Source organism: Helianthus annuus, chromosome 9, assembly GCF_002127325.2.
Source record: "Helianthus annuus cultivar XRQ/B chromosome 9, HanXRQr2.0-SUNRISE, whole genome shotgun sequence".
Lineage (NCBI taxonomy): Eukaryota > Viridiplantae > Streptophyta > Magnoliopsida > Asterales > Asteraceae > Helianthus > Helianthus annuus.
Window position 1 is genome coordinate 5,535,571 of NC_035441.2, and position 20,490 is coordinate 5,556,060.

The following is a 20,490-nucleotide window of genomic DNA, read 5'->3' on the forward strand; positions in this document are numbered from 1 at the left end:
ATTAAACGGCGTTTCGCGCTACTTTGCGCAATTAAAGGACTAATTGCGTCAAACTGCAAAAGTATGTCAATTCGTGGGGTATCAGACCTTCCGAAATATGACCATGAGTTAAACATACCCCATTGATCCTTTATATAGCTTAGATATATGCTTAGAGGTGTTTAGTGCGCAAAAATAAACTTTTATGTCGTGCAGGGACTAAAAGTGTCAAAAAGTGCACAAGTTTGCATTTTCGCGCATATCTCGCATTCTAAATATCCCCGGACACCCAAAAATTTATGTAAGCACTAAAATATTTTATTTTAGTGTTTTTCTTGATAAAATTCCATTCGTTGCGTAGTTTGGATCGTTTCGCATCCGTCCGTGTTTCGTCGTAATTAGACGAACAACGTGACCGTATGGCCAAACGAACCGACATCCGACATGTTTTTTAACATGTTTCATGTCCCCTATATTTAGGCATCATGTTAGAGCCTTGAAATGAGGTTAACAGGCCTTAGATGTGTCAGAAACAAATTATTATGCAAGCAGGGACCAAAACTACACTTTTGAAAGTTTGTTTGAGCTGTGCAGGCCATAGGCTACGACCCCTGCAGCGTAGCCTACGCCCAGGTCTGGGCAGATTGATATTTTCAGCATTTTTGTCATTTTCCAAGGGCTTTTAGGTAAAATTCTCAATACCATGAGCTGGTTTTCAACACCCATTGTATTTAGAAACCTTGGGCACACATGGAGGGCCAAGATTGAAGCACGGGTTACGAGAAACGAACCTAACAGTTCTTGAAATCCTATATAAACCCACTTGATCTTGGCTTTCATTCACACCTCATTCCATTTCTGCTTGTTCTCTAATTCCTGGAAGATCTTGAGCTTCTTGAGAACCTCCTTCTGTCCTTTGGACCCTTTGTAAGTGTTCCTTCGTGCTTAGTTTAATTATTTAGCGTTTTAAGCCGAAAAGTCAAGCGTTTGCGATAAACGCTTTGGCTTTTAAATGGTTGAGCCATGGTTCGCAACAAACATGACCACATGATCGTAATTAGGTAGGTATTAAACCCTTAAAGGGGCACCTCCTAATTACCATGTTTACTTAGTTAAATTGTCGGGTCAAATAAAAGTCAAACGGGTTAATTTTAATTAAATTCATAACTATTAATATAAGAAACCATAAAATTAGTTTTCTCACTTTAATAACTTGGTAAATATTAATTGAACATGCCTAAGCATGATTCAACCCGACAATTCTAAGTATAGGCTCGGTTCAGAACCGAAAGTCGCAAAAGTTGACTTTTGCTTTAACTTTCAGTTTTGACCCGATTTAGCTTAGTTTAGTTATGCCTTAGGATTCCATTAGGACCATATTATAAGTTAGTATAACCTTCCAAAGTTATACAACTTGGTTCCATAGAAATCCTAGTTCATGCATGTTTCCGTTAAATGCCTAAATGTTGACCGTTATGTCTTTTGACCCTAAAACGAGAAATTTGAAAATGTGTGAGGACAATAATATTTATTACTGATTTATAAACATTTCCTTAAAATTTGACATCAGTTTGAGGTCTAGATTAGGAGTTATGCTCAAAAGCGTAATTAGAAATCTTTTTGTTAATTAAACGGCATAATTAGCATATAGCCTATCTAAACCCAATTTTTGAAACCAAAATTTTTACCTACTGATATAAAATAATATTTTTGGATTTTTAAAGATTTTTATTTATTATTAGGCTGAGCATAACATGGGGTTCTAAGCTTGATTCGGTAGTTGTCGGTTTTGCCCTTTTGGGCTATAAAATGAGTTTTACAAATCCTTTTGATGTCAAACCTTTTTCTACTGATCTAATATGATAAATAAAATATTTCTAGCCTTCTGGAATAATAAAAACATCAGCTTTCATTTGAAAACCCGGAAATGGCTCCAAATCACCTTTTTAAGCGTTTTTAACGCATAGTATGTATCAAAACTATTTTAAACACATAAGGGTTGATGCCTACTGATATATTCAGTACATTTTTATATTTTAACAGTAAGGAAAAGTTTTAAACTCAGGTTTTCAGTTTTGACCTTTTAGCCTATGTGAAATTACCAAAATGCCCCTACGGTGCATAGTATGGTTATTAATTAATTAATTTCACATATATATGTTACCCTACTGTTATAACTTATTAAAATCAGATTTGTAACTAAGAATAATATTTAATCTCTCTTATAACCTTTAAAATGACCAAAATACCCCTACGGGGCATAAAAAGGTCTTAAACTCGTTTTGGGCATAATGGAAGGTATCCTACTGATATCACAACATATTTAAGGCATATTGACTTTGGAAACCTATTCATGACTCTTTTGGTTACCTGTTACGCACTTTTCGCGTTCGGGTCGGCTTATGTAACTAGTTTGCATAAAATAGCCGAAACGGGTCAAACTTTATCATTTTTATATCAAAATCCAGAATGTGTTTAGTTTACCCATATTAAACAAGTATTCAAGCTTGTCGGATCCAAACCACATTCTAATCTGGTTCTCGCTTAATCATGCGTATTGAACCGTATCCTCCTTTAAAAACTAACCGGTCTAAGCTTAGGCTTAACTAAAGACCCGTTAGGAATCTAATAGGTTATTAAAAACCTTCGTTCCAGATTTAGGAGCCAAGTAAAAGCTATTTGTACTTTCTTGGTGGTATACGGCTGGGATAAATTGTATAAATTTGCTCAGGTAAATACTTTTAACTTATTTTCCTTATACGGGCTTGGGGTACGGTATATAAAATACCGCTTGGTCGGGTATTTGACCTTAATCGATTGATGGTTAAGTATTATCAAGATGACCCGTTTAAAAATTTGTTTTGTTTGTTTTACGCCTTTGGGAGTTTAATGACCATGTCCTGGATATCCTTGTCATCATTCATGAAATGACCACGACCTAAGCACGGGGTGTAGGCGTACACCTGACAGCTGCATATGTAAAAACTGGTATCTGATCGGAGTGTCGCGCTCCGGTCAAAGATAATATTTATATACCCTAATTACCCTTAACAAATAGCTAGTGGTAGCAAGGGGTCGAACCACGAAGAGTAGGTGGTTTGCGAATGGACTTTGAATGAAATGTAGAAAATGTCACTTTTATGAAGCTTGCTAAGATATGTTTTTGTGTTTTTGTTTGATTGGAAGATATAAATTATAACTACTAAAAACAAGCAATTGTAATAATGTAAATAAGGATTTGACAAGATAGAGGAAACAAGGTTCACACCCGGTTCGGTTATTGCAATCCTAGGGTTCTTACACGTTTTAGATTTAATTCACTTGCATATGTTATTAACGGATTTCTATCATCAAAGCTTAGGTGCCAATTGTTATCAACGCATACACGGACTACAATGCACTTTGTTACTTCGGACAAATAAAACCTTTTGAATGACAAGGCATAATTGCACAAACTTATTTCGCAAAGTCAAATTTCATAACTCACTCGACAATTCACAAATATAGTTCAAATGCAAGACAATTGTCAATCAATTCAAATACAAATCAAGTTGTCACAAAACCAAACTAAAACATTGTTCAAACCCTAGACTTACAATTAACCTACACCGGGGTGAAACCTCCGAGGAATTAGCCGCTCATGGTGTAAATGGCACGATCAACGGATGCACGGAACTTGAATTGGATCATCTTGGGACTTGAAGATGGATGATGGAATGGTTACGGTTTGGAATGGTTGGTGGTGATGAATGGGTTGAATGGGTGTAATGGTGATGAACTAGGGTTTAGATTTGGATGAGAATTCGGGTTGTTGAGAGGATGGATTCTTGATTCGAGATGAAGTGGTGATGAAGGATAGTTGAATAATGGCTCCAAGGATGTCTTTCAAACTCAAAATGAAGTGTAACTCCCGAATTGAAGGAGCTAGCACCAATAAGAATCGAAATAAAACCCCAAATGGCCAAAATCCCGTTTCTGTTTTTGACAGGCCGTCGCCGACGGCCCTCAACCCGTCGGCGACGGGCCTTGGATTTTTCATTTTGTTCCGACGGCTTAACCACCTGGATACGGGCATTTCAGCATACGGGGTTATCCAGGGGGCGTCGCCGACGGCCTATACCCCGTCGCCGACGGCTCCCTAAAAACCAATTTTCCATTTTTGGCTCCTTGCACTTCCGGTTGATCCGTAACGCATCCCGGTACTCCGGTTTTCGACCCGATGACCTGTAAAGCTCCCGAAAAGCTCCTTAAACTCCATCAATCCTGCAAAACACATTCTTGATTAAAAGTAGGCTATTCGAAACTAAAACTTACGAAAAAACGTTAAGTTAAACAATAACAAGCACCGGTTTCCAACCGCGTATCACATCCCCACACTTGTCTTTTGCTTGTCCCCAAGCAAATCTGTTTTTCACTTTCACGTGGGTCGAACAACGAACATACATCCCATTCCCGAGACAAAGGTTAAGGTCTAATGTCATACAAAAGTTCAAACTCTTTACAATATTCAATGTATTTAGCGGTGACGTGCTTTAGATACACAAATGGTTACCCAAGATTAACCCGCCCGTAAAACTAACAAATCATGCATATCCCTCACAATGTGCTCTCCACTCGGCTTAAAGTTTGCTAACATGTGTAATGTATTAGCTTTTCAACAATTAATCGCTCAAAACCAAATAGAACACGTACCCGCATAGGCTTGCAACTCAATCATTCTCCACTATCGAACACAAATACTAAGCACAAGTCAAAAGGTCTTTGAAGGGTTGTAACGGGGCTAGGCGAAGGGTAGGAATAGGATATTTTTAAGTGGCTATGGTGATGAAAAATTCGAATTTTATTACAAAAGACTATCCTAAACAAAAGCAAACAGTAAACATCCAAAATGGGCAAAAACTTCCGCCTTTTATTCAACAAACTACTAGCACATCTTTTTGTGTTTATCTCACTGCTTTTTTTCATTCTTTTTCGCAACATTTTCTGATTTTTTTTTATATGAATCACAACTATACAACTTAAGTTCCTATAATCGAATTTTCATCACACGGGTTTAAAAAGAAAAGGCTTATGGTTATGGGCTAAATGGGTTGTCAAACGAAAGGTTTAGGCTCAAATTAGGCGACTAGGGGACTTGTTTGGGTAAGGATAGATAAATGGTTTAAAAGGAAAAAGTTTACCTAATGCCTTAATCATTCTCGTGCTTGTATTCGGTCTATAGTCTCGAATGTATCAAAAGTTGCAAGTTCTACAATACGCGACTAATGGCCCACTCAAACAAAGAAACATGTGAATGTGAATCTATGATGTATAAAGGGCTCAAACCTCACGTATAAGGGTATGATATGTGATATGCATACATTGCTAGTTCCTTAGGCGAATTATTCTCAAATAACCACCCACTAAATACCCGATATGCTTATTAATTTGAATTTGACCATGACAAAAGACCAAATGGTTTGTGACATCCCTCGTTGACTTGGTTACTTGTGATTTTGAGATTGCTTTGAACACAAGACATTTTTGAAAAATTTTGAAATTTTCCCCCATCCCCACACTTGAGGTAAACATTGTCCTCAATGTGTAGTATTTAAATGAACGGGTCAAAATCGAAAACTTTTACTACTCCCCCATCCCCACACTTGAGGTACATATTGTCCTCAATATGTAAGAACTAGAGTTTGTAAAGCACAAAGGATGTGACACGGCTACCTCCCCAAGATTACACCCCGGAAAATAAAATACAAGATACAATCCACTTATTTGCTAACTAAAAATCAAAGGTAAAAAAAAGAAACGTATGCACCTGGTTTTTCGCTAGTTCCTTGTGTGCTCTTCATCTTTTCAACTAAGCGGTCGTCTCACGAACATAGTGTACCTACAAATCTTAACCCTTGTGTAGAAGCATGCTTCTCACAACCATCAGAATTTGTTAATTACCTAGTTCTACCACTTTTATGAAATTATTACCAAGCCATACGTTATTGTACCTTTGACTTTATGTGGAAAATATTTTACAACAACAATAAACCTAACTCACTTTCGTAGGAATCACGGTTGCATTTAGCTTATGCAACAAGCCCTTTTAAACCTCCCGATAGCTCGGGAGGACGAGTAGGTCTCGTGAGGGTTATATAGGGAACACACCCACAAAGTTCATTTAACTAGGCAATAATTAAATAAAAACAAAAAGAAATAACGGAAAATAATATACAACAACAACAACATAAAACATACCATACCTCTACCGCTGATATCGCTCGTTTGGATCCATGGGCGGGTTGGGTTGGTATGGATAACCAGTGAGGGCCTCGAACATCTCCCTATAGTTATCTAAGGGGCTTTGCTCCCCTTGGGGTGGTGGTTGGTACGGGATTGGAACGAAGCTAGACCCTACCGCTTCGGGCCAATGCGGAGTCGGGTCGGATGGGCCTTGAGGATAGGGAAGATCGGAGTAATTTGTCCACCCCGAGTGCTCGGCGTAGGGGAGGCCGGCTTGGTAGTCTCTATGGTGTCGCTCCTGATCATGCAACACTTTGGCGTTATTAAGCGCCATCTCTTGAGAGACGTACATGGCACTCCCCGGCAGCGGCGCCAAAATTTGATCGGAGTGTCGCGCTCCGGTCAAAGATAATATTTATATACCCTAATTACCCTTAACAAATAGCTAGTGGTAGCAAGGGGTCGAACCACGAAGAGTAGGTGGTTTGCGAATGGACTTTGAATGAAATGTAGAAAATGTCACTTTTATGAAGCTTGCTAAGATATGTTTTTGTGTTTTTGTTTGATTGGAAGATATAAATTATAACTACTAAAAACAAGCAATTGTAATAATGTAAATAAGGATTTGACAAGATAGAGGAAACAAGGTTCACACCCGGTTCGGTTATTGCAATCCTAGGGTTCTTACACGTTTTAGATTTAATTCACTTGCATATGTTATTAACGGATTTCTATCATCAAAGCTTAGGTGCCAATTGTTATCAACGCATACACGGACTACAATGCACTTTGTTACTTCGGACAAATAAAACCTTTTGAATGACAAGGCATAATTGCATAAACTTATTTCGCAAAGTCAAATTTCATAACTCACTCGACAATTCACAAATATAGTTCAAATGCAAGACAATTGTCAATCAATTCAAATACAAATCAAGTTGTCACAAAACCAAACTAAAACATTGTTCAAACCCTAGACTTACAATTAACCCACACCGGGGTGAAACCTCCGAGGAATTAGCCGCTCATGGTGTAAATGGCACGATCAACGGATGCACGGAACTTGAATTGGATCATCTTGGGACTTGAAGATGGATGATGGAATGGTTACGGTTTGGAATGTTTGGTGGTGATGAATGGGTTGAATGGGTGTAATGGTGATGAACTAGGGTTTAGATTTGGATGAGAATTCGGGTTGTTGAGAGGATGGATTCTTGATTCGAGATGAAGTGGTGATGAAGGATAGTTGAATAATGGCTCCAAGGATGTCTTTCAAACTCAAAATGAAGTGTAACTCCCGAATTGAAGGAGCTAGCACCAATAAGAATCGAAATAAAACCCCAAATGGCCAAAATCCCGTTTCTGTTTTTGACAGGCCGTCGCCGACGGCCCTCAACCCGTCGGCGACGGGCCTTGGATTTTTCATTTTGTTCCGACGGCTTAACCACCTGGATACGGGCATTTCAGCATACGGGGTTATCCAGGGGGCGTCGCCGACGGCCTATACCCCGTCGCCGACGGCTCCCTAAAAACCAATTTTCCATTTTTGGCTCCTTGCACTTCCGGTTGATCCGTAACGCATCCCGGTACTCCGGTTTTCGACCCGATGACCTGTAAAGCTCCCGAAAAGCTCCTTAAACTCCATCAATCCTGCAAAACACATTCTTGATTAAAAGTAGGCTATTCGAAACTAAAACTTACGAAAAAACGTTAAGTTAAACAATAACAAGCACCGGTTTCCAACCGCGTATCAGTATCCCACTTAAAGGAATAACCTTGTGGGCATTATACCTGTGGTGTGTCTATTAGTCTTTAACCCGGCATGAACCGGGCAACTGAACGCATAACAGACATGTAATTCTTTACAAGTTTATATTCAAATAATTATCCCAAGTTATAAAAAGTTTTGTGCTGTTTGCACTCAAATCAATTTTCTAAAACATTTTCAAAATGAGTCAGTTAAATTGTATTTTTCCAGTGAAAACTGACGTATTTCCAAAAAGGCTAAGTGCAGGTACTATTCAGAATAGGCTGGCTACTCCTAGCATCAATAAAGAGTCTCGCAAGCTTAGATGCCTAAAGTCCGTTGAAAAATGTTTCATTTCATTTTCGATCCGCCTGTGGATCCTTTACTTTCCGTTTGTAATACTTTGATATTAGTTTATATCGGTTTGTAATATATTTATCTTTTGCTTTCGCTGTGCATTTAAATTGTGTTGTTTGACTATGATGATATCAACTACGTCACGATACTCCCCACCGGTAATACGTGGAAATATTGGGGTGTGACACCCGTGGTGGGATGATAATAGGGACTATGTGCAACGTTACCCGATTCTAGAAGACATGCCCATGCCGAATCTAGGAGCATACCCAGGTTTGGACCCTCTAGATCCCTACTACGATAGTGATCAGTACATTAGGGAAATTTTAGAGAATCCATACCCGTACCAGGAACCCATGCCCCCGATTTCGGACCCAGTCCCAAAGCCTGCACCCCCAATGAGTGCAGAAAATGTACATGAACTCAGGACATTTGGTGAGGAAATCTTAGAAAGTAGCGAGAGGATGAGATAGGTGGGAGAGCGACTCGTCTGGAAGTACGACGAGCGCAATATAGATTTCTGGATGAATCCATATCCGTGAAGGTGATGGTAGAGATGGTAATAATAATAATAATATAATAATATAATAGGTGTGTATAAAAAAATCATAGCTATGGATGCCTACTAGTAGTGTATTGTAATTTTTAATTTAAGTACTGGTTTGTATTAGATGCATATTATATATAAGAAAAGGAGTAAGTCGCAATGCTCGACGTTTTTGATCAATCTGCGTGTTGTGTGATTGGTTGTATTAAATATTATTTTTGTGATATTAATATGTGGTAAATGTTTAAAATTCAGATGGACAACGAAGTGAACCAGGAAAACCAGAATGATAATAACCAGAATGACAATAACCCGAATAATGATAATCCAAACAACAATAACAATGGAAAGCAAGTGGATAATAGTGCCATCCAACACATAGTGGCACAAGAAATAATAGATGTGATGCCATTTATTATTAAGACGGTTAAGGAAGCGGAAAATAAAAGTCATCATAGGAGTAAACAACCAACTGAACCTGAACACAGCATAAACAATGGGCCCTTACTTCAAGGCAGCTAGACCCCAAACCATAGAAGAAGCTGTGGAACTAGCAAATACCTTGACAGATGAATTAGTGCGTACACGAGAAGAAGACCAGAGGAGAAACCTAGCTCAAAGGCTTACACAGGAATTTCGTTATGGAAATTCCAACCGTAGGTACGTAGGTTCTACCTCTGCACCGTACTGCAAGGCTTGTAAGAAGAAGCATTCGGGAAAATGCTCCACTTACTGCAATTCTGCAAGATACCAAGGCACAAGGAAGAAGATTGCAGGAGGAAACCTAATAATGGACTGTGCTTCAACTGTGGAGAAAAAGGTCACATCAAGCCCAACTGTCCGAAACTAGTTCCAGCCATGGGTAACAAGAACACTAAAAATGCTAGAGCATTTGTTCTGACTGCAGATGAAGCCAAGATGATTCCGGACGTCACATCCGGTACGTTTTTAGTTAATGATGTTTTTGCTAAAGTATTATTTGACTCTGGTGCAAACCAACGTTTTATTAATACTTCGTTTTGCAAACTTCTTAACCAATCATTAACTAAACTCCCACAAGAATGTTTAGAAGAAACAGCAAATGGGGAAACCATAAAAATTTCTGAAATCTTACAGGGAGCAAGAATAGAAATTTTAAATCAAAAATTTATTGCAAACCTTTACCCAATGAATCTGGCAGGATTTGATGTTGTATTAGGAATGGATTGGTTAATAGCCAATAAAGCCAGTATTTTATATGATCAAAAGTCAATCCAAGTAAACTCACCAAAAGGTACAAAAATAATATTTAAAGGAGATAAGCCATCTAGATCCGCAAAATTCATCTCTGTGATGAAAACAGCAAGTTGTATAAGAAAAGGATCTATAGTGTATTTGATTTCCATAATCACTAACACTAAAGGAAAAGAACTAAACGATATTCCGGTAGTATCTCAGTTTCCAGATATGTTTCAAGAAGAATTACCAGGACTACCGTCGGACAGAGAAGTTGAATTCAGAATCCATCTGCTACCAGGAACAACACCAATTGCCAAAGCACCTTACCATTTGGCACCCGCCGAAATGTAGGAAATGAAGAAACAATTGGACGAATTGTTGGAGAAAGGATTCATATAGCCAAGTTCATCGCCATAGGGAGCACTAAATTTATTCGTTAAAAAGAAAGACGAATCGATGCGTATGTGCATTGATTACCGTGAATTAAACAAGGTCACGATTAAGAACCGGTATCCATTACCAAGAATCAATAATCTGTTTGACCAGTTGCAAGGAGCTCGATTTTTCTCGAAAATCGATTTAAGATGAGGATATCATCAATTGAAGGTACAGGAAGAGGACATTCCTAAGACCGAGTTGTCACACCCCAACCGATGGCGGAAACATCAGAGTGAGACGAAATAGATTGCTCGAGACATCATAACACTAATAATTGTGACAAGTATTTAAATAATCATTTCATTCCATTCCTAAAGAATCAATTACAAGGTTTTGAAACAAAATACAACAACATGAATAATGAAATAATACAATTTGAATACAAATTTTTAAGTGTGTATCTAAGCATCCTACTAGATTCCATGCATCATCAACATCCACCTATAACATGTTAAAATAAAGTCAATGCAAAAGCAAAGGCGAGTACACAAGGTTTAAATAGTATAGCATAAGTATAAAGCATTTTACTCGAATCAACATGGCAATTTGTATACAAGGTAATTAGCATGCATAACATTACGTCTAAACCCAAAGTGTACACTAGTATTTAGCATCCCTCGCCACAAAAGTGACGAGACTGTATAGTATATTTACTTAACAAACCCCCGTCGGGTGGTGTGCTACTCCTATAGCGCTATAATTGTTAAGCGAGGGTATAACATAGTAATGGCATAAAGCATGTATTATCTAGCATAACAAGTAGCATGTATAACAGATTGAGTTCATAAAGCATGTTTATGTGTGTGTAAGTGTAATTTTGTATGGTAACATGTTACAACCCAAAAGTGGTTTAAAATGTAAATGGGTCGAGTGTACTCACAAATTGCTAAGTCTTCCGATTATCCAGGTGTTGACGAGTGTAAGAGAGTAGGAGGATGGAACAATGAGGTCACCCTATATGGGCAAACGGAGGTGTATGAGTATTCGGAATTATGACGACGGATTTGAATTGAAATTTAGAGTATATCTTGCGGATATATATGTAGATATGTATTTTACATAGTTCATGTAAAAATTCTAAATTAAATCCATCAAGAGTATTATGGAAACGTTAACAAAATAAATATACGTTTATATTTTCTTTATAAAATATTAGAACTTCGATAGGTCTCACTTTATAATTAATCACGTTTCGTTTTACAGATTTTTCTACAAAAACGAGCAGAGTTTCCCCTATTTTCGGACGATCCTGACATTACTAGTCGTCGATACGTATATTTTTTTTTTCCCAAAATTCAACAATGAAGAATCAATACACATATACATATTTCTATGAAATTTTATAAACGAAACATATAGAGTTTGGTTTTATGATAACAAAATTAAAATAAATAAAAAAAAAGAATCAAAATGTTAGCGTCGTTACAAGTCTCGTGTTTCACTCGATGACCCGAACTAGCTGAGTTGACCGGGTTTGACCCAACAGTTGACCGAGTTGACTGTTTGACCACATCTGACCGAACCAAAGTCCGAACATCAACCGTAACCCAAGCTACAATCTGACCCGACATGCATCTTGAACCGAAACCGGTTGTGAACTCGAACCGGGATAAGATCCGAACCGAACCCGATTGCAAATCGAGTCCAATGGAATCGAACGAAATGAACCAAATCAAAACAAAAACTGATTTTAAAATAAAACTGAAATTTAACGTATAATGCTCAAAACCCTTACTGGAACTGAGATTCGAACTGGAACCACACCACTGCCGTGAACTGCCACCACTGTCATCACGGGTCATCGGAGACATGGCTGCCCTGAACTGTTCTTGAACCTGGAACTGAACCGAGAACAACACGACCCGAGAACCAAGACTAACCGGACCACCGCCGCCGCGAGTGGCACTGTTGCCGCCGCCGTTTCTCCCTCTCGTCTCGATCTCTCTCTCTCTCTTCGCTACCTCTCTCATCTCGATCTCGCTGTCTTTCTCTTTCTTTGATCTTGTCGCCGACACCACCGTAGTGGCCGGCCGGCCAAACGACGAGGAAGGGGGGTGTGGTAAGGTGTGCGTAAAGAGTGGTGGGAGGTGTTGCAGGTGTGGTGTAGGGCTGGAGGAGGAGAAGGTTGTGGTGGCGTGTAGCTGGCCAGAGATCGACGCCGGAAAAGAATCTGGTCATCGGTGTCTGAACGGGAGAGAGAGAGAGAGAGAGAGAGGCCATTGTGTGTGTGTTTGTGGCTGCTAGGGTTTTGGGGCAGTCCTATTCATTTAGCTTTAACTGATTTAATAGTTTCAGAATTTGCACATTTAGTCCCTGTGTTTTGATTAATTTGGTTAGGTTATGCTATCTTTAAAAGAGCCAACTTAACAACACAATTAACTAGGTTAGTTTACTCATTTTTAAATAATTTAACGAGGTTAACTAGATTATTATAAAGGAGACTTTTAATTAGTAAAAATTAATTAATTTAATTACTTAAACAAAGAATAGATAACCATCTTTATAACGAATGGTATAAAAATAAAAGGTTTCTCGATGATTAACCATTTCGAAAGGGACAAGTTAAAAAAAAAGATTTTCAAGGCTCGTTTTCTAAATTAGGAAACTTATGAAAATGCGGAGCGTTACACACGTTCAAAACAAGGTATGGCCATTATGAATTTACTGTCATGCCATTTGGTTTAACCAATGCCCAGCTGCATTTATGGACATGATGAACCGAATATGTAAGCCATATTTGGATAAATTTATAATTGTCTTTATAGATGATATTCTTATCCATTCTAAAAGTAAAGAGGATTATGCAAAGCATTTACACGCACTTTTAAGTTTATTGAGGAAGGAAAAGCTTTATGCTAAATTTTCAAAGTGCGAGTTTTGGTTAGAACAGGTACAGTTTCTCGGACATTTAGTTAATCATGAAGGAATCCATGTGGATCCCACCAAGATCGAGGCGATTACCAAATGGAAAACCCTTGAGTCACTAACCGAGGTTAGAAGTTTCTTAGGATTGGCCGGTTATTATAGGAGATTTATTCGAGATTTTTCTAGAATAGCCATTCCCTTAACTAAGCTAACCTGTAAATCCATTAAGTTTGAATGGGGACCGAAACAAGAAGAAGCCTTTAGAATTCTTAAGCAAAGATTAACCCATGCACCCATATTAGCGTTACAAGAAGGAACTGAAGACTTTGTACTCTATTGTGACGCTTCTAAGTTAGGTTATGGATGTGTATTGATGTAACGCCAAAAAGTTATAGCTTACGCATCTAGACAACTTAAGAACCATGAAGAAAATTATTCAACCCATGATTTAGAATTAGGAGCTATAATTTTTGCTCTTAAGATTTGGAGACATTACCTTTATGGTAGTAAGTGTACTATTTTCACCGACCATAAAAGTTTAACGTATGTTTTCGGGAAAAAAAAGTTGAATATGAGGCAAAGACGCTGGATGGAAATACTTAGTGATTATGATTGTAATATCCAGTATCATGCAGGAAAGGCAATTGTAGTGGCTGATGCTTTAAGCCGAAAGTATCATGAAAAGCCAAAAAAGATACGTTCTCTTAAATTAAATCTGCAGATAGATTTAAATGAGCCAATTAGAGAAACACAAGAATCAGTAATCAAGGATGATACTAAAAAGTTAAAAGGAATGATTAAAGAATTAGAAGAAGGAACCAATAGAATTTGGAGATTCCATAAGAAAAGAATGTGGATACCTAAATTAGGAAACTTACGTCATCATATATTAGAAGAAGCCCATAAGTCTAAATATATGATGCATCCTGTGCGTGATAAGATGTATCAGGATTTAAGAAAAAAATTTGGTGGATAGGAATGAAAAGGATATAGCTGCATATGTTTCTAAGTGTTTAACCTGTTCACAAGTCAAAGTTGAACATCAGAAACCCTCATGTTTATTGCAACAATTAGAAATGCCCGTATGGAAATGGGAATTGATAACAATGGATTTTGTTACTAAATTACCCAAAACAAGAAAAGGTAACGATACAATCTGGGTGATTGTAGACAGGCTAACTAAGTCAGCTCATTTTCTACCAATGAAGAAAACTTTCAGGATGGAACAATTAGCCAAGCTATATGTAAATGAAATACTTTCGTTACATGAAATTCCTTTATCAATTGTTTTTTATAGGGACAGTCGTTTTACCTCTCATTTTTGGGCAAGTTTCCAAAAAGCAATGGGAACCAAGTTGAATCTAAGCACAGCTTATCATCCTCAAACGGACGGATAAAGCGAAAGGATATATGCTTAGAGCTTGTGTAATTGATTTTGGAGGTAATTGGTATGAACACTTACCATTAATAGAATTTTATTATAATAACAGTTATCACACTAGTATCAATGTTGCACCATTCAAAGCACTTTATGGACGAAAGTGCCGAACCCCAGTCTGTTGGGCAGAAATTGGGAAAACGTGTTATTGAAAGTCTCTCATTGGAAAGGAGTGGTAAGATTCATTAAAAGAGGAAAACTAAGCCCCAGGTATGTTGGACCTTTTGAGATTATTAGAATAATAGGACCTGTAGCTTATCAGCTACAATTGCCAGAGGAAATGGCAGGAATACATGGTGTATTTCATGTATCTAATCTCAAGAAATGTTTAGCTGTTGAATCGCTGGTAGTACCTCTTAAGGATATAGAGGTAAATGAACAACTTAAATTTGTAGAAAGGCCTCTATAGATTGAAGACAGGAAGGTCAATAATCTCAAGCACAAGAGATTAGTTCTGGTCAAAGTGAAATGGGACTCAGAGAGGACCAGAATACACATGGGAGCTTGAATCAGAAATGCAAAGGAAATATCCACACCTGTTCCAGTAGATCTCGAGGACTAGCTCTAAAACAAGGTGGGGAGGATATAACAACCCTCCTGAAAATTTTCCGACACCCTAAAATATATTAAAATACCCCTATATGTCCTTAAATACACCCCATATATGAAAACCAAGCCCAAAATACAATATATAATTAAAAAATAAAATAAAAACAAGTTTTTGTGTCACTCACGGGCCGAGTACACCATCAAGGTCTCTTACGCGGGGCGTGACAACCCGTTAACGCGGCGAAACCCAGAGCCGACACATGTCACGATCGTGTCAAAGCTAGTTGTGATGACCGGTCAAGGCTAAGGTCTACACCCCTATGTCGCGGGCCGCGTAGACCCTTCCTTTCTCTTACGCGGGCCGCGAGGGAAGGTGAAGGGTCACCTATAAATAGGAGACATCGGCCTTCAGCTCCAAATCGCACCGAAACTTTTTCTCTCTCTAATTTCTAAAGAATTAACATAATTCTCGGGTATAATACCCCCTAAATAAGGAAGTTCTGCTCCGTTGTAAGTATCATAACCCCTGGATACGTATTAGATACGCTGCCCGATTGATCTAGGGTTCCGTAACGGCTGTCGTGGTTCTACCCGACGTAATCGTTGGAATGCCGTCTCGGGGAGGGTATTACAAATGTTAAAATGGGTTATTATACTAACGCGTGTGCATTTGTGTAATTTATAGATTGTCACCAGGAAACCCTTACAGAAAATCTAAGACAGCAATGTGAGTAATCTCCTTTTTGCAAACTATTTTTACAAAACCTCACTTAATTAATATTACATTAAACAATTATTGAGTATTTGTAAGGATACAATTACCGTCGGTATGTTGGGGTTTTGTATAAAAAATTTGTTACTACCTTGCGAGGAGTAACATGACCACAAGTCGGGTTGACAGTACCGTGGGTGGTAATTAGTATGACTTGGAAACAAATGTAATTGCGCGACCGCCCTCAATACTGTACGATGGTTTTTGCTTAAACTTGATTAAACTGGGATTCACTCACCAATATTTCCCACTGACAAAATGTTTTTAAACACGTTTCAGGTAACAAAATTTGAAATCCAAATAGAAGCCAACTGGACAGCACTGAAGGCTTGCAAAAGTGGCAATAAAGTTACCTAAAATAAATATATGTTTTATTAAATAAAAATAGGATTTATTCCTATGCAAATATGTGTACTTAAAACTTGGGTTTTATCCCATATTTTTAATATTATGAAAGTGTGGTATTTTACTCTGATAAAACATTTCCTAACTACGGTCCTGATGAAAATTCCACTGCCAAAATGGATAAACAAGAGATACCACCCAAACTGGCCGCGGCCGCTCGTTCCAGGGTTTGTTAGGGACGGGGGTTGCGACAATTGATTATCCCAAACTCCTTGATTGGTGAGTTTTTGAGCAAGAATCATCATTTTAATCCTTGCTTGCCTACCATCTTGATTCTTCTTTGCTACTCCAATGATTTGTAAGAAGCTTTTAAAAGATATCAGTTGAAATTTTCTGGGGTAAGAAGAATACTGGCTTTTCTTGAAAGTTTTCCAGAGTCGTGAAGGTTCTTGAAGGTAGGATAAATACAGTGTGTGGAATTAAGTACGCTATCTCCCTCTTTTTGGTATCGATAGATTGATTGGATAAAGTAAATAGTAGGGTTGTACATTTATATCCAAAACCCGACCTAAATTCAAAACCACCCAAACCCAAATTAGCTAATACCGAAAAACCCAAACTCGACCAACCGAACTTTAGATGGTTTGGTTATTGGGTCACTTTTACCTGGCCAAAAACCCGAGCAACCCGACCCAAAAAACCTAAAACACGAAACCCAAAAAAAACACGAACATTTATTTTTTCTTATAGAAGCATTTGGTTTGGGAGTATTTAATATATGGAACATTAAGTTTTCGGACTTTTAAATACTATAATAGCATATTTTCAAATAATGTTGAACTTTGATAATATTTTTAAAGTAGCAATATGAATTTTGATGATATTTTGTAAAAAAAAAACATTTATTTCTATTTAACATCTAAACCCGAAAACTGAACAAACTGACCCGAACTAACCCGAACTAACCCGAATCCGAATAAACCAAACCCGACTAACCATAACTTTATATGGGTCGGTTATCGGATCAATTTTCCCCAGATAAAAACCTGAACAACCCGACCCAAAAAAACCCAAAACCCGAAGAAAAACCCGATGAACACACCTAGTAAATAGCACCCCACCTAGTAAATAGCACCCCTACTGGTTAGTGATGAGGTGGTTATTTCTTTACTGGTACTTTGGCTTTCTATGACTGGAATATTTTGATAGTGACTTATCAGTTTAGATTATGAGCTCCTGTGTAGGAGGCCAGCTATTAGGTATATTCGAGGATCAGCTGGACTTAGCTTGAGGAATTTTGGTGACCATCTGCTTGAGATTGGAGACATTGATGTGCGGGTGCAAACACGTCATATTTTATGTAGTTTTGAGTCGGTTTTACATGTTTAAAGGTGATTATTCGTGTCGATATCTGTGCTTATAATGTTTCAGGATAAAAAGTTTTAAACGAGGATAAAATGGTCGAATAGATTGGAAAATTGGAGTGGTCAAGAGAAGCTAGTAGCTGGAACCAGAAAAGTCCAGAAGGGAAGCCCCCGCGCCACGCGGGGGGTATAGCTGAAGATGTCGTGACGCGCGAAAAGTACTCAGTTGAGTCGGTTTGGTTTGTTCACGCGACACGTGAGAGATGTATGAGACTCTCCCGCGACGCGCATGAGAGGTTGATTACGCGAAAAGTATTTAAATAGCCTAAATTTTTGTGTTTGAAAAAGGAATTCTCATCCCTATCTGCCGTTTTGCAAACCAGAGATGACCAGAGGCGATTTTGCACATACTCTCTCATCTTTTAAAGCATTCTTTCATGTTCGGTCAATTCCCGAAGATTGTTGAAGCTATGATGACTTCTATGCGTGGCTAAACTCTTCGTAACTTCTACCCGGATGAACTTTTTCCTTGTTTTGCATTGAATTTTGTTTATGGATTCTTGTAACTGGTACAACATGACCACTTGTGTTGGATTATTGGTAAACGTTTCTTTTATTTGAATAACTTATCGCTTATTAAGCATATTGGCAACTTTCTTGCGTTGTTAGCGGGTTGGTAAATTGGTGGGTAATTGATACAATCAAACGGGTTATTAGGTTGTATAGTGAATCTTAAAAACTATCCTTGATAATTAATCAAATTATTTAATTCCGAGGCCATGTCTATGTCTATGTGGTGTTTTGAATCTGTAACTGAATTTTCATGTTAAACGGGTAATTGGGATTCCGGGTGGAAGTTATCTTTTCTCACATTGATTACAACTTTTCTTAATTAGTTCTCTAGTTTTCACAATCAAATTCATCAAACCCCCGATCTAGTTAATTTAGTTCTTAGATGTAAACATGAGATTAACCACAAATTCCCCGTAGATACGATACCCTACTTACACTATCTACGTAGTTTAATTAGGTTTTTGATTCACCCTTACGACATTCGTCAGATCTCAGATCTCAGCTCTCAGCTTATTTCATCAAATCAAGAAGTTGTAGATGTTGGCATCATTCAACTTAATAAAATCCTATGCCCCCACAAAAGAGGTTGTATCATTAGTTTTGAAAAATTGTGATGCCTTTTATTCATGATACTAAGGACTTCCGGCTATTTTGACTTCCTGGGAAACAAAGTGTTGTTGCATGTAAGGTGGGGTTATTATGATTCCACTGTTAATCTGTAACCAAATGAGGTCAATCAGAAGAGTGGAAGCCACACATTCATCTGAACATCACAAATGAGCAAAATCTCACTGCCACATTCAAGAGATAATCTTTCAGACCAATGTTCAGAACTTGGAACTACTGTTTTTTAAAAAGAAATTAAAAGCATTTTTTTTAAATAGAGAAATTGTTGTTTGAAGAGAATCATCAAGATTAGATGTGAAGTAGTAATTTCTAACTTATGTGTCAGTAAATATGTGGGTTACTCTTTGTAAGACATGTGACCTTATGTGGAAGGTAGAAAATGATGTTTTGAAAACTACGTGTAGAAAAACCAGTCTTTTATGAAAGTACTGGTATATAACCAAAAGTTTATATACCCCTTTTAGGAAAAAAAAATAGGAGTCATGTTTTAATATATACCATTTTTTAAAAAAAAATTGTTTTATTCTAGTTTTAACATCCCAAGCCTAGAGATTAGGAGTTGAAATGTTAGTGTGTCCAATGATTTTGTAAAGACATCTGCAAGTTCATTTGTAGAGGAGACATGCTGAATAGAAATCAAACATTTTTTTATAACAATCTATTACAAAATGATGTCTGATATCAATATGCTTGGTTCTTGAATGTTGGACCGGATTCTTGATGATATTCTGAGCAGTTTCACTGTCCATTTTTATGGAAGTCTTCAAGGCTGTGATTTCGTAATCCAATAGTTAATTTTGTAGCCATAAGATTTGAGCAGTGCAACTAGCTGTTGCAATGTATTCAGTTTCAGCTATTGAGTTTGATACAACAGTTTGTATCTTGCTTTTCCGGGAAATAAGTGCATCTCCCAAGTACTGACATCCACCCATGGTTCACTTCCTTGTAGTGAGGCAATCTGCAAAATCACCATCTGAAAAGCTAACAAGCTCAAGATTGTCATAGCGGGATACTAGATTCCCAGGGTTTCGAGTAGGCGGCAAATAGGGGCTTTTTTTCTTGAGAGGATGGGGGAGACGGGTAAAGAGAGGGACAAAGACAATTGATATCAGACTATACCATATAAGGTTTATAAAAATTAACATCAAGTTGTAATGTATTATACATAAAATCTTGTAATTGTAGAAAATGCATTTATAATAAACATAACTAGAATAAAATTAAATGAAAATTTTATCCGTTGATCTCTAATACTTGATTTTTTATATATAATTTTAACGATGATATTTCTTTCTGAGATTTGAACCCTTGACTTTCAAGAGAAGCTTTACTTTAACGTATCATTTGGATCAAATTATTACATATAACAATTCCAAACACTTTAGCTACACTAAAGTTTTTTTTACTTTCTATTACACCCCTTAATTTTTAAAAATATATTTTATACGG